Raw genomic sequence first — 12556 nt, 5'->3', positions numbered from 1 at the left:
TAGGCTTTTCCCCAAAGAAGACATACACATGGCCAACAGGTATATGAAAAGATGCTCAACATCACTAATCTTCAGGGAAATGCAAATGCACAATGAGATGTCACCTTACACCTGTCAGAATAGCTATTATTAAACACACACACACACACACCCCAAAAAAAGCAAACGTTGGTAAGGATGTGAAGAAATTGGAACCCTCATGCACTGTTGCTGGGAATGTAAAATGGTGCAGCTGGTATGGAAAACAGTATGGAGGTTTCTTAAAATATTAAAAATAGAACTACCATATGATCCAGCAACTCCACATCTGGATATTTATCCAAAACAACTGAAATCAGGATCTCAAAGAGATATTTGCACTCGCATATTTACTACAGCTAACAGGTGGCAACAACCTAAATGTCCATTGATGGATGAAGGGATAAAGAATATGTGTAATAAAATATTAATCAACCCTAAAAAAGAAGGAAATCCTGTCATATGGGACAACATGGATGGACCTTGAGGACATTATGCTAAGTGAAATAAGCCAGTCATAGAAAGACAAATACTGCATGGTTTCCATTTGTATGCGGCACCTAAGGTACGCAAACTCACAGAAGTGCAAAGTAGCATGATGGCTGTCAGGGGAAATGGGAGTTGCTGTTTTAGTGTGTATAGTTTCAGTTGTGCAAGATGAAAAAGTTCTAGAGCTCTGCTGGACAACACAGTAGTTACAGTTAATAATGTACTGAACACTTAAGAAATTTGTTAAGAGCGTAAAAAAAAAATATATACAGATACCACAATTCTATCTACGTTTAGGAATACATCCATATGTAACAGAAGCGTAAAAACATTCAAGAGAATGATAAAAACCAAATTCAGGGTAGTTACCTCTGTTAAGGTAGAAAAGGAGACAGGCTTAGGAAGGACACACATAGTGTTTTACTAATTACGTAACACTTTAATCATATACTATTCCTTATTCTTTCTTTATATGCTTGAAATATTCCATAATTTTTAAAAGTAACTTTAAAGGAACAGCTTGCCCCTCTATCAGCTATTCTCTACCTTCTTTTTACCAAAATAAAGAAGACGGATGACATTCATGTGGAAAAGAGTTTATCACGGGGTGTTCCCATATTTTGAAACAAGATCACATTTCATGGTGAAAGCAAAGAAAACAGAGCTACAGAGTTCTTTTTCCTTTTATATTCTTTCTCTTTAAAACGTTGCAATCTCAAAGTATTTAACATGTTTTTAACTCCTTAGAGTGTACCAGGAAGATGGTTTGAAATTGGCTGCCACACAGATAAAGTGCATAATTTTCTACAGTATTTCCACTTCTCTTTCTCCTGCTCAAGAAACTATCAGATTCAAATGAGAGAGAAATTATTAGGCTAACTTTGCTTTTGTCACATTTCAAACACAGCAGCGCGATAATCTGAACCTGGGCAGTCTGCCTCTGAACTTGGATAGTGTTTATTACCAGGAACAAACCCCAGAGAAAACTTCTAAAAGTAGGATTCAGAGTGAAAGGAGATGCCTATGGATCATTCTTTCTAAATTCAGAACAGTTTCCAATACAGAAAGTGTTAAAAGTACAATTACAGTTATGTAAAACACAACATGCTCATGATTTTTGTATTTATAATAAAAAATACTAGCAAAATAAACGGGTTGCCTGGATAATTTAAATTAAAGAACACATTCACATGAAACAGTCACATAGCTGAGATGAAACGATTTCCCTAAATTTATCAGAATAATTCCACAACTGCCAGTGTCACTGTATTTGTACAGCTCTGATCTTGTCACTTGTAAAGATTTCACTGTATATTAAAATTAGTTCCACGTCCCTAGGGTTGGTTCACAGAACAATGTTCTTCCTTGTCCCCCACCCAACTTTCTGAGCTATGTATGACAGCAAAACATCAAAGAACTCAGAAACTCAAACAAAGGGAAAAAAGTGCATGGAAGGAGGCAGGATGAAAACATTCAAATTTTCCTAATTTGGGGCAAACAGATTTTGTACATATCCAAGGCACTGAGAACAAACAATCCAACTTATCTTTAACCAACATTAAATCACTCAAGACCACTACTAAGAAACTAAACTTTGGGTTCTCTTATTTGTTTGATATAACCGATTTATAAACACATTTGCAAAGAAGGAGGAAAACAAAATTAATAAAACTTCTCAGATATAGGCAAAAAAAGAAAAAAGGTTGTTGACTGGCAATGGAAATCTGTAATGATCTATGTCGCGAAAGTTTTCACATCTTAAAGGGATCTTATTCACAATCCTTCCCTTCACATCACTTTATGTTTCGAGTACCTCTTTCCCTTGACACTGTCAAAATAATCTTTTTCTTTCACATTTTCCCAGCAATCTACTTGTCCCTAACTTTTCAGCCACATCTTGCAAAGGAATTCAGGCCTCAGCTCCGGTTAGCAACAACACAGGCACGCCCTCTTGTGGCACAAAAGAAAACTGCCTGCTTACATTGGCACTCATGCCCAAGAAGTTATTTCTGAGTTTCAGAGCACTGGAGCATGTACTTCATTGCCTGTGTTTTTATAGACAAGGAAACAGCCTAACTGAGGTCAAGCAACTTACTTCCTCAAGGTACCTCAACCAAGAGTACATTTAAAGCAGGATCTGACCACATATTATTAAAAGATAAGTTGGAAGCAGTAAGTAAAACCTAATTTTAACTTCTGTTTTATGTAGTTTCAAAGCAACCGTTTACATAGTATCTTTGGCTTAATGTAATATATTCATGATCATTTAAAAAGACAGGAAAGTGCAGAGTGGGCAAAAATTTTCAGAAAGAAGAGGAGTTATTTTCCAAATTAGTTTTCAATATTCTCAAAAAGTATAGAGTATTATTTTGTGTATCATGGATCTATTTGTTACCAGTGTACTTCTTTCAAAAGGACAAGGTAGAAATGATTAGAATTTCCAAAATAATAATTTGTCATCCTCATTTACATGCTAATGTCAATGGATATGAATAAGAATTTATGCTTTGTGTTTAGGCATATCAAAAAATTTTAAACCTGTTGATTTCCAAATACTTTTATTATTAATCTTTATCAAGAATTAATAGGATTAAAAGTACCTCCTTTACAGGGTTATTTTAAAAGTTAAATGAGCTAATACATATAAAGGATGGAGCAGTCTTTTCTAAAAGTTACCCTTTTAATCTTCTTTGGACCAAAGAAGTATAAAGAATGTACTTTAGGGCTTCCCTGGTGGTACAGTGGTTGGGAGTCTGCCTGCCGATGCAGGGGACACGGGTTCGTGCCCCGGTCTGGGGGGATCCCGCGTGCCGCGGAGCGGCTGGGCCGCTGAGCCTGCGCGTCCGGAGCCTGTGCTCCGCAGTGGGAGAGGCCCCAGCAGTGAGAGGCCCGCGTACCGCAAAAAAAAAAAAAAAAAAAAGAATGTACTTTATATATGATAAAAATGTGGAGACAAGAGGTCAAGTAGATAAAAGTAATAAAAAGGAATTACTAAATTCTTAAACATGATAGGTTTTCATGTCCAAGCATTATTCCTCTCTGTAATTGCCCTGAAGTTTTCAACAGTGATTTTACCTATAAACATGAGATCCACTAAAGCCCGAGATAATGAACAAACACAGACACCCCCAAGATCACGTCAGTTTTCACTTTCCTCCCTAATGCTCCATGTGTGTTCCCCCAGGGGATGATGGGTCACAGAGGGGCATCTTTAAAGTTCAGTCAGGTGTATGCAAATAGCTGCACTCCTCTGATAAAACCTCTAGAGTGAATTATTGGTTTCCCAAAGCAACAATCAAAACAAATAAACCTCCTGGGTGTCTTGTATTCTCACCTGGTGTGAATGGTATCACCACTTGTTGAGATGGCCAAGGGCAAAGTTGAACTAATCCTTGATGTCTTTTTCTCCTACATTCTTCAAATTCTGCCAGTCACAAAGTCAAGTCACTCGGACTCACTGCATCTCTTGACCCTATTCTCTCTTCTTTAAACCCAATGCCACAGCTTTAAGGTCCTCGCAACTCCCCCGCCCCACACCCGACAACCTGGCCAACAGCCAAGTCCTGTTCATCCTCCAAATCTCAGCTTTCTAAGTTCCCTGCTCCAAAGCTTCCCCAACCTCTCTCTGAACGCCCCTCCTTCCAAGGAGGCAGGTTACATATCATCAGGCCCCCACCCTCAATTCCATGCTTCTTTTATCCTTGTAGGTATGTCTTATCTTTGGTGTGCTTGACAAAGATGAGTGTTCCATAAATCTTTGTCGAATAAAGGATTTGCTTTGGAGGGGGGGAGGGAAAAAAAGAAAAATTTCGTTAAATAACTGGTACTTTATTTGGGAAAATGGCTGAATGAATTTCAGGTAAAGAACTGGGTTGTTTCCAGAATACATTTTTTCTATTTTAATAGACTTAGGCAGAATCACAGGCAAGATGTTCTAGAGTAGTCAATTTTTTCATTAAAATTAGGTCATTTTCTGATTTTATCTAAGGAAGTAAAATTCAGTCTCCCCAGAGATCTTGATTCGTACTCTGGTGCAGAACATGGCCAGACCCAGCTGCAAAGCGCTCCAGAGGAGCTCTCTCGGTTGCACTCTACCTCCCATTCTCAAGGACCTTATGTGCAGATTACTTGCTGTCTCCACATATATGGTGTTGGGGACAGGTGGGTGGGCACCTAGAAGGGTGTGCCTCTCTGCATCTAAAAAATGCAAAGGTTTTACGCTGTCATCAGTTTCCTTTGTGAAGGACTGAGAGGTGGAGGATAACCTACACTTTTGAACTACTGTGCACAAATAGAGTATCAATCTAAGAAACTACCATTTCTTCTGGCCGGGGGGTTGGGGGTGGGGGGTGGTGTTAATCGTTGTTAAACATAAAGCCAATCATTCTAAATCAATGTTCACATGCAAGGGAAATGCAGCTGTTACTGGTCACTAAATTCTGGGAAGGACAACTAATAATGATTTCTGTTTCACAATTAGAATTCAAAGAACATCTGACATAGAAATTAATTCAATAGGTCTCACCAAAGTATTCCAAAGCACTAGAGTTCAATGAAATCAGCAATACTGTCCCATTTCTTGAACGGTCCTCTTAAAGAGCATTTAAAATTCTGAGTGCCCACCCACTTTTAATGGCTTTATTGAGGTATAATTTATATGCCATGAAAGTCATCCATTTTAATAGTACAATCAGAAGAGTTTCAGTAAGTTTATACACAAACAGCCGCACGACTGCCAATAAGACTACTTCCATCATCCCAACAGCTCCCTCCTACCTGTTTACAGCCAAACTCTGCTTCCACCTCTGGCCCCAGGCAACCACTGATCTAATCTATGGTTTTGCCTTTTCTTACAATTTCATATAAATAGCATTATACAACATACAGTCCTTTGTTTCTGGCTTCTTTCAACCAGCATAATGTTTTTGAGGTTCATCCATGTTGTACTATGTAGCATGAATTAGGAGTTCATTCTTTTTCAGGATTGAATAATATTCCATTGTGTGGATATCACACATTTTGTTTATCCATTCACCAGCTGATGGATTTGGATTGTTTTCAGTTTTTGTCTACTGTGAATAAGCTGCTATGAACATATGCTTGGTTTTTGAATGGACATAATTTTTTTACAACCTTATTGAGGTGTAACTGATATACAATAAACTGCACATATTTAAGTATACAATTTGATGAATTCTGATGTATGTATACACCCGTGAAGCCACCATGCATAATCAAGATAATGAATATATACATCACCCCAGGGTTTCATTGTGCCCCTTCCTTTGGAATCCTTCTCTCCCTCCTCTCCTGAGCCATCCTCAGGCAACCATGGATCTGCTCTCTGTCACTATAGATTAGTTTGCATTTTCTTGAATTTCAATTAAATGGAATCAGACAGTATGGCACTTGGAGGCGGGGGGAATCTGGCTTTTTTTCATACTGCATAATTATTTTGAGATTCATCCATGCCATTGTATATATGAATAGTCCAATCCTTTTCATTGTTGAACAGCATTCCAGTGTATGGATTTATATATTCATCTGCTGATGGATGCTTACATTGTTTCCAGTTTTTGGCAATCACAAATAAAGCTTCTATGAACACTGTATACAAGTCTTTGTATGGACATATGCTGTTATCTCTCCTGACAATGTATTTATAGGAATGGAATTGCTAGATAATTTGTTAAGTGTATGTTGAACTTTTTAAGCAACTGCCAAACTGCTTTCCAACATACCTGTACCACTTTATATTCCAATCAGCAGTGGGTGGGGATTCTGGTTTCTCCACATCCTTGCCAACACACGGATTGTTAGTCTTTTTAATTTTAGCCATTATAGTGGGTGTGCAGCAATATATCATTATGGCTTTAATTTGCATTTCCCTAACGACTAATGATGTTGAAACTCTTTCCTTGTGCTTATTTGCCATTCATATATCTTTTTTGGTGAAATGACTCTTCAAATCTTTTGTACATATTTAAATCGGATTGCTGTCTTATGACTGAATTTTAAGAGTTCTTTATTTTTTTTTCAACACACAAATCCTTTATCAGACATAAGTTTTGTAAATATTTTCTCCTAGTTATGTGGCTTGACTTTTCATTTTCTTAAGAATGGTATCTTCTGAAAAGTAAAACTTTAATTCTGATGAAGTCCAATTAATCATTTTTTTAATACTTCATGCTTTTTATATCCTATTGACTAAATCTTTGTCTAACCCAGAACACAAGACTTTCTGCTATGTCTGCTTCTTTACATGTTGGTCTGTGATCCATTTTAAGTTATTTTTGTGTATATTGTAAGGTAAATGTCAAGGTACATTTTATTTCATGTGGAAATCTAATTGCTGCAGCGCTGTTTACTGAAAGGACTATGCTGTCCCTATAGGATTACCTTAGTACCTTTGCTGAAAAGCAACTGACCACATATGTTTCTATTTCTAGATATTTTGTTCCACTGATCTACATGTTTATCCGTATGCAAATACTACACTGTTCTTATTATTATAGCTTTATGATAAGTTTTGAAAACAGGTAATATAAGTCCTCCAACTTTCTTTTTTCCCAACTTCCTTCTTTTTTGAAGTTACTTTGACTATTCTAGATCTTCTGCATTTCCATATAAATTTTAGAATCTGTTTGCCAATTTCTGTAAATATATTTCTACAAAAATCCTGTCTGAGACTTTGGCAATGACTTTGTTGAACCTCCAGATCAATGTGGAGAAAACTGCCACATCACCAATACAGAATCTTCCATTTATTCCCACTTATTTAGGGATACTTTAATTTCTCTCAACAAAATTTTGTAGTTTTCAGTATGTAGGACTTACAGTTCTCTTGTTAAATTTATTCCGAAGTATTTTGGTTTTTTGGATGCTATATGAATGGACTTGTATATTCTTGGCATTTCATATAAACGGAATCATACAATATGTGACCTTTTGTGACTGTCTTCTTTCACTTAGTATGTTTTCAAGGCTCATGCATGTTGCAGTATGCATCAGTACTTCATTCATTTTTACTGCCCAATAGTATTCCATTACATGGATATACTGCATTTTATTCATCCAGTCATCAGTGGACAGATCTCAGTTTTCTAAGGGTTGATGGTTCTTTTAGTAAGTAGCTTAAACTTAAACTGTAGACTCTGTCTTCCCCCCATGAAGTGTAGCCTCTGATACCTTTGCTTTGTTTTTAAAATTCCTATTTCTGTTTTCTGGCCTGGTTCCCTAGAGGTTACCTCTGTGTCTGCATAGACAATAACCAGTGCTCACATGATGTTACCATCCATTACCTTTCATCTTCTCTCCCCATCACTCACTTCCCTCCAATCAATCACCTCGCCTCCTACAATTCAAACAAGCCAGGCACAATCCTGCTATTCCCTCTGCCTAGAACACTCTTCCCCCAAATATCTACAGGGCTCTTTCTCTCACCTTCAAGTCTTTGCTCAAATAACACCTATTCAGTGAGGCCTTCCCTGAACAATCTATTTAGAATTGAACCCCTCCCCTTGCATTTTCTCCAAAGCCTTCAAATAGATTATATGTTTTACTTATTTATGTTTTTAGTCTAGTTTCACTAATGGGATGTTAACTCCATGAAGGCAGGAAGTTTTGTTTATTTTGTTCACTACTGTAACACCAGTACCTAGAGGACTGTCTGGCATATAGCAGGTACTCAGTAAATATTTGATGAATCAAAGAATCATATTCTTAAAACAATATAGATTTATATTAATTGATCCATACACAGCCCAGAAGGGTCAAGGCTTACAGAATGTTGAGTAATGGATGACTAAGCATGTTGATCACATACAACAGGCCAGTTCTGTTCACTGGAAATATAATGTAAGCCACAAGTAATTTACAATTATCTAGCAGCCACATTAAAAAAAAAAAAAGTAAAAGAAAACAAGTGAAATTAATTTTAATAATATTTTGTTTCACTCAATATATCCAAAATATTATCATTTCAACATGATTCATACAGAAATTATTAATAAAATATTTAGTCTTCTTTTCATACTAAGTCTTGAAATGTGGTGTGTATTTTATGCACAGCACATCTCAACCGGGACCAGCCACATTTCAAATGTCAATAGCTACTATTGGCTACTATACTGAACAGCTCAGATACAGACCAAAATTAAATAACCCCATTGTAGTGGGAAGCAATCTTGTGTATTTATTAATTGTATTCACCTCAGCATTCCGAAAAAGGCCCTGGTACAGCCTCATAGTTTCCTAGTTTTGTCAAAAGAGATTCAATGGATATAAGAGAACTAGTAGCTTTCATTCTGAAAAACAGTTTATATCAAAATGACTGGCTCAACTCTTTAAACTTCACTCAGAAGTTTTAATTAGAAAGAATGAATGCCCTTCTTTCTCAGTCTCTTTAATTAAGAAACAAAGTCAAAATCCAGAGAAATTTTGTAATCTTATCTATATTAGAAGGAAAAAAAATCTTTATTTTCAAATAGAAAGAACTTTTAAAATTCTACTTCCAAGAAACAAACCAGTATTTATTTCAAGTTAGCCAAAATACACTCCGTATTAAAATACAATTTTTATATAGAGTTGCATTTAAAAAATTCATAACAGTTGTCTTACCAATATTTTTACATTCATAATATAAAAGTGAAATAAAGCACTAAGGAGAGTGCTCTTAAATTTTTAATATATACATTTAGGTCCTCAATATGTTCCTTAAAAGCTAATGGAAAATGTTTTCATTAACTTTTTTTTTTTTTTATCATCAGGGGATTAATTTCTTCCAGAATCCCATTATTTAAAAATATTCACTTATTGGAATTATAATAATTGACATCACTATTCAACAACAAAATTTAAAGAACCCAATTACAGTACCTGATAATTTAAAACTTTAAAGTCATAAAATTATCCTTTTTTTTTTTTTTTTTTAAAGCAGTAAATCAAAACACACACACCGCAGCATCTACTTACTCAGATGTTAGAGGGTGTTTTCTATCATCTCCCATAAACTGGCAGGTTTGAGCTTAGATCATCAGCGAGGCAGAGAAACTCCAGATGATAAAATATCCCAACTCTTTTCACCCTGAAAAGCATAAATAAAATGCCAGTGTGAGAAAGAAAACTCGAGTTACAGCCAAGATAGAACTCTCAGGAGTGGCTTGTCTAGATAGGGAGTAACTTCTGTTTCTTCTTTTCTTTTCTTTTCTTTTTTTTTTTAAGTGAGAGCTCACAACAAGTTAATTCATGACCCTGGAGTTGTGGGTGACCTGATATAGCGATACTTGGTATTACAACTGCCCTTCTGTTTTAAGAAATCTCTTTGGGAGGAAGTCTAAATTAGCGCAATAAAATATGCATCCTGTACTATAACTTGATGGCTTTTTTACCAGTCTGACCCTTCAACTGGAGAGATCCTCTATCTCTAATCACATAATTTATCAAAACACTAAGATACTTTTGAAAGTGAAAAGGGGAACTTTTTTTTTTTTTTTTTGCGGTATGCAGACCTCTCACTGTTGTGGCCTCTCCCGTTGCGGAGCACAGGCTCCAGACGCGCAGGCTCAGCGGCCATGGCTCACGGGCCCAGCCGCTCCAAGGCATGTGGGATCCTCCTGGACCCATGTCCCCTGCATCAGCGGGCGGACTCTCAACCACTGCGCCACCAGGGAAGCCCAAGGGGAGCTTTTGAAATATTTATTTATTAATCAATAAACTGTTTTTATTATACAGGGGTTTTTTTTCTAAAAATAAAGTAAAAATAATGTACATCTGCTACATTAAAGCAAAAAATTTAAGGTTTCTTTATATTATACGAACACTTAAAATATCATAAGTAGATTAAGTATTCTTGGTGTATATTCAGTACTTTAATCCATTTTCTTAAAGAGTCTGTCTCTAATATTGTGTCACTGGTATTTTTTCCGGAAAAAAAAGTTTATTATTTGAAATTTTTCACCAAGTTACTGCAATCTTTTTTAAAGTTTCATTTTATGTTAAGCAATCTCAAATCACTGACATCTTCATCTTCTGTGTTGATATTATTTTTAACAAGAAAATGCTCTCTTTGCATGTGCTGAGAAACCTGGTAAGCTCAAAGCAAATTCTGCTAAGTAGAGGATATTCTCAATTCTATTTTTTTTATAAGAAAACTGTAAATATCTCAGTCTCACTATTTTACAGATACTCTCTTTTTGGCTAAATTGGAGTTCTTTTTTCCCACTCTTGCTGCCTCCAATGCATTCACCATGACAGTGCAGCACAGGTAGTTTTTTCCACCAATGCAAACTTATTATGTCACTTCCCACCTAAAAACTTTTCAACAGCTTCCCATTGCTATTAGGATATAATCCCAAATCTTAGAAGGCCTCCAAAGTCCTGCACAACCTGGTCCCTTCCTACCTCTCAGGCCATACTGATGACCTCTCAAATCCTCCAAAGCACCAAGTTCTCCCCTGCTCCAGGTCTTTGCATGCTCTGTTCCCTCTGCTTGGAATGCTTTTCTTTTCAGTCCATCTCTTCTCCTACGACCATCTTTCCTATCTGAGAGGCCTTCGAATGCCACCCAATCTAAAGTACACCAAGGCATTCTCTCTCTCTCAAAAGTACTCCATACTTTTCCTACGAAGCATTCATTGAAATCTGTATTTATTTATTTGCGTGTTTTTAGGAAGCCTATCTCCACCAGACAGTAAAAACTCCACCAGAGAGTGAGTGTATAGATTGTTTGTTTGATTCACCCCTTAATCAACTGTTTTTTACCCAGCCCCTGGCTTGATCCTTGGCACCTTGTGAACCTTCAGTAAATATCTGATAAATGAATGAATGAAAGACTGAGAAGAAAAGGTAAAGAGACAAAGGACAATCTAGTTATTTCCACCAACCTGTTACCTATGGTCAAAACAACTCATTATCTTAAATCCAACTACATCATCAAGCTTTCCCCCTATACAGGATTATTCTCATCAGCATTTAACAGTCTGTACTTTCTCCCAACCTAAAAGAAAGAGACAGACAGACAGACAGACAGACAGACACACACACACACACACACACACCCCTTTCTCCTGACCCCACATTCCCATGAATCAATTCCCCATTTCTCTAATGTAATTTCATAGGAATACTCAGAAGAGCTGACTATATCTGCTGCCTCCAATTCTTTCCTCCCATTCTTACTTGAACCCATTCCAACCAGGCTTTTATCCCCACCACTTCCCTGAAACTGCTCTTGTTAAGTCACCAATGACTTCCACCTTGAACCACCCAGTAGCCAGGTACTGAGGCAGGCACTTTAATGAATTCTCTCGTCCATTTAAACAGTTCATCACAGCCACCTCTGAGGCAGGTACCATTTGTTATCCCCAGAGAGAGGATCCTCTCTTTTTTTAAACACCTTCTTGTTTGGTTTCCAGGACAGGACACCACAATGCTGCCTCTCCTCCTCCTTCACTGGCCACTCCTTCTAGACTTCTCATTATCTCAACCTCTTGATGTTAGAGTGACCCAAGGCTCTCAGTTCTCCGTCTTCTTTTCTATCTATACTCCCTCCCCTTGGTCGTCCCAATGGGTCTCATCACTTTAAATACCACCTACAAGAGCCCAAACCTCTTCCCTGAACGAACTCAAGGCGCATATTTTCAGCTGCCTGCTTGACATCACTTCCAGATGTCTAAGAGACATCTCACACTTAATGTCACCTCATGACAAATTCCTGATGTTCCCACCTAAGGCTGATGCTCCTACAGGATCCCCCATGTTAGTAAATGACAACTCAACCCTCCAAGTCATCCCTGACTTTTCTCTTTCCCTAACACCCTGTAACCAAGCCATCAGCGAATCCCATTGGCTCTACCTTAAAAATATATCTAAATTCTCCCTACTTCTCCCCTACTTCCACCACCACAACTGCCATCTAAGCCTCCACCATCCCTATCTAGATTATTGCAATAGTCCCCCAGTGGATTCTTTCCTTGCCTCACTGCATACTATTCTCAAAACAAAAGGCCAGAGTCATATAGATTAAAAAAAAAAAAAAAAAAATCAGATC

The 12556-nt window shown here is 37.1% G+C and overlaps 1 long non-coding RNA gene across 1 annotated transcript in view; it reads right to left on the bottom strand.

Annotated features, from left to right (window-relative positions):
* Positions 1–12556, bottom strand: part of LOC116759285 — a 207125-nt gene that overhangs the window by 147076 nt on the left and 47493 nt on the right. The window contains exon 3 of the long non-coding RNA XR_004351405.1: positions 9481–9592. This is a non-coding gene — a long non-coding RNA (uncharacterized LOC116759285). The remainder of the gene's footprint in view (positions 1–9480; positions 9593–12556) is intronic.

The sequence above is a fragment of the Phocoena sinus genome, chromosome 9, assembly GCF_008692025.1.
Source record: "Phocoena sinus isolate mPhoSin1 chromosome 9, mPhoSin1.pri, whole genome shotgun sequence".
Taxonomy (NCBI): Eukaryota; Metazoa; Chordata; class Mammalia; order Artiodactyla; family Phocoenidae; genus Phocoena; species Phocoena sinus.
The sequence above is the reverse complement of the archived record's forward strand: the minus strand, read 5'-3'. Positions and strand labels throughout refer to the sequence as shown.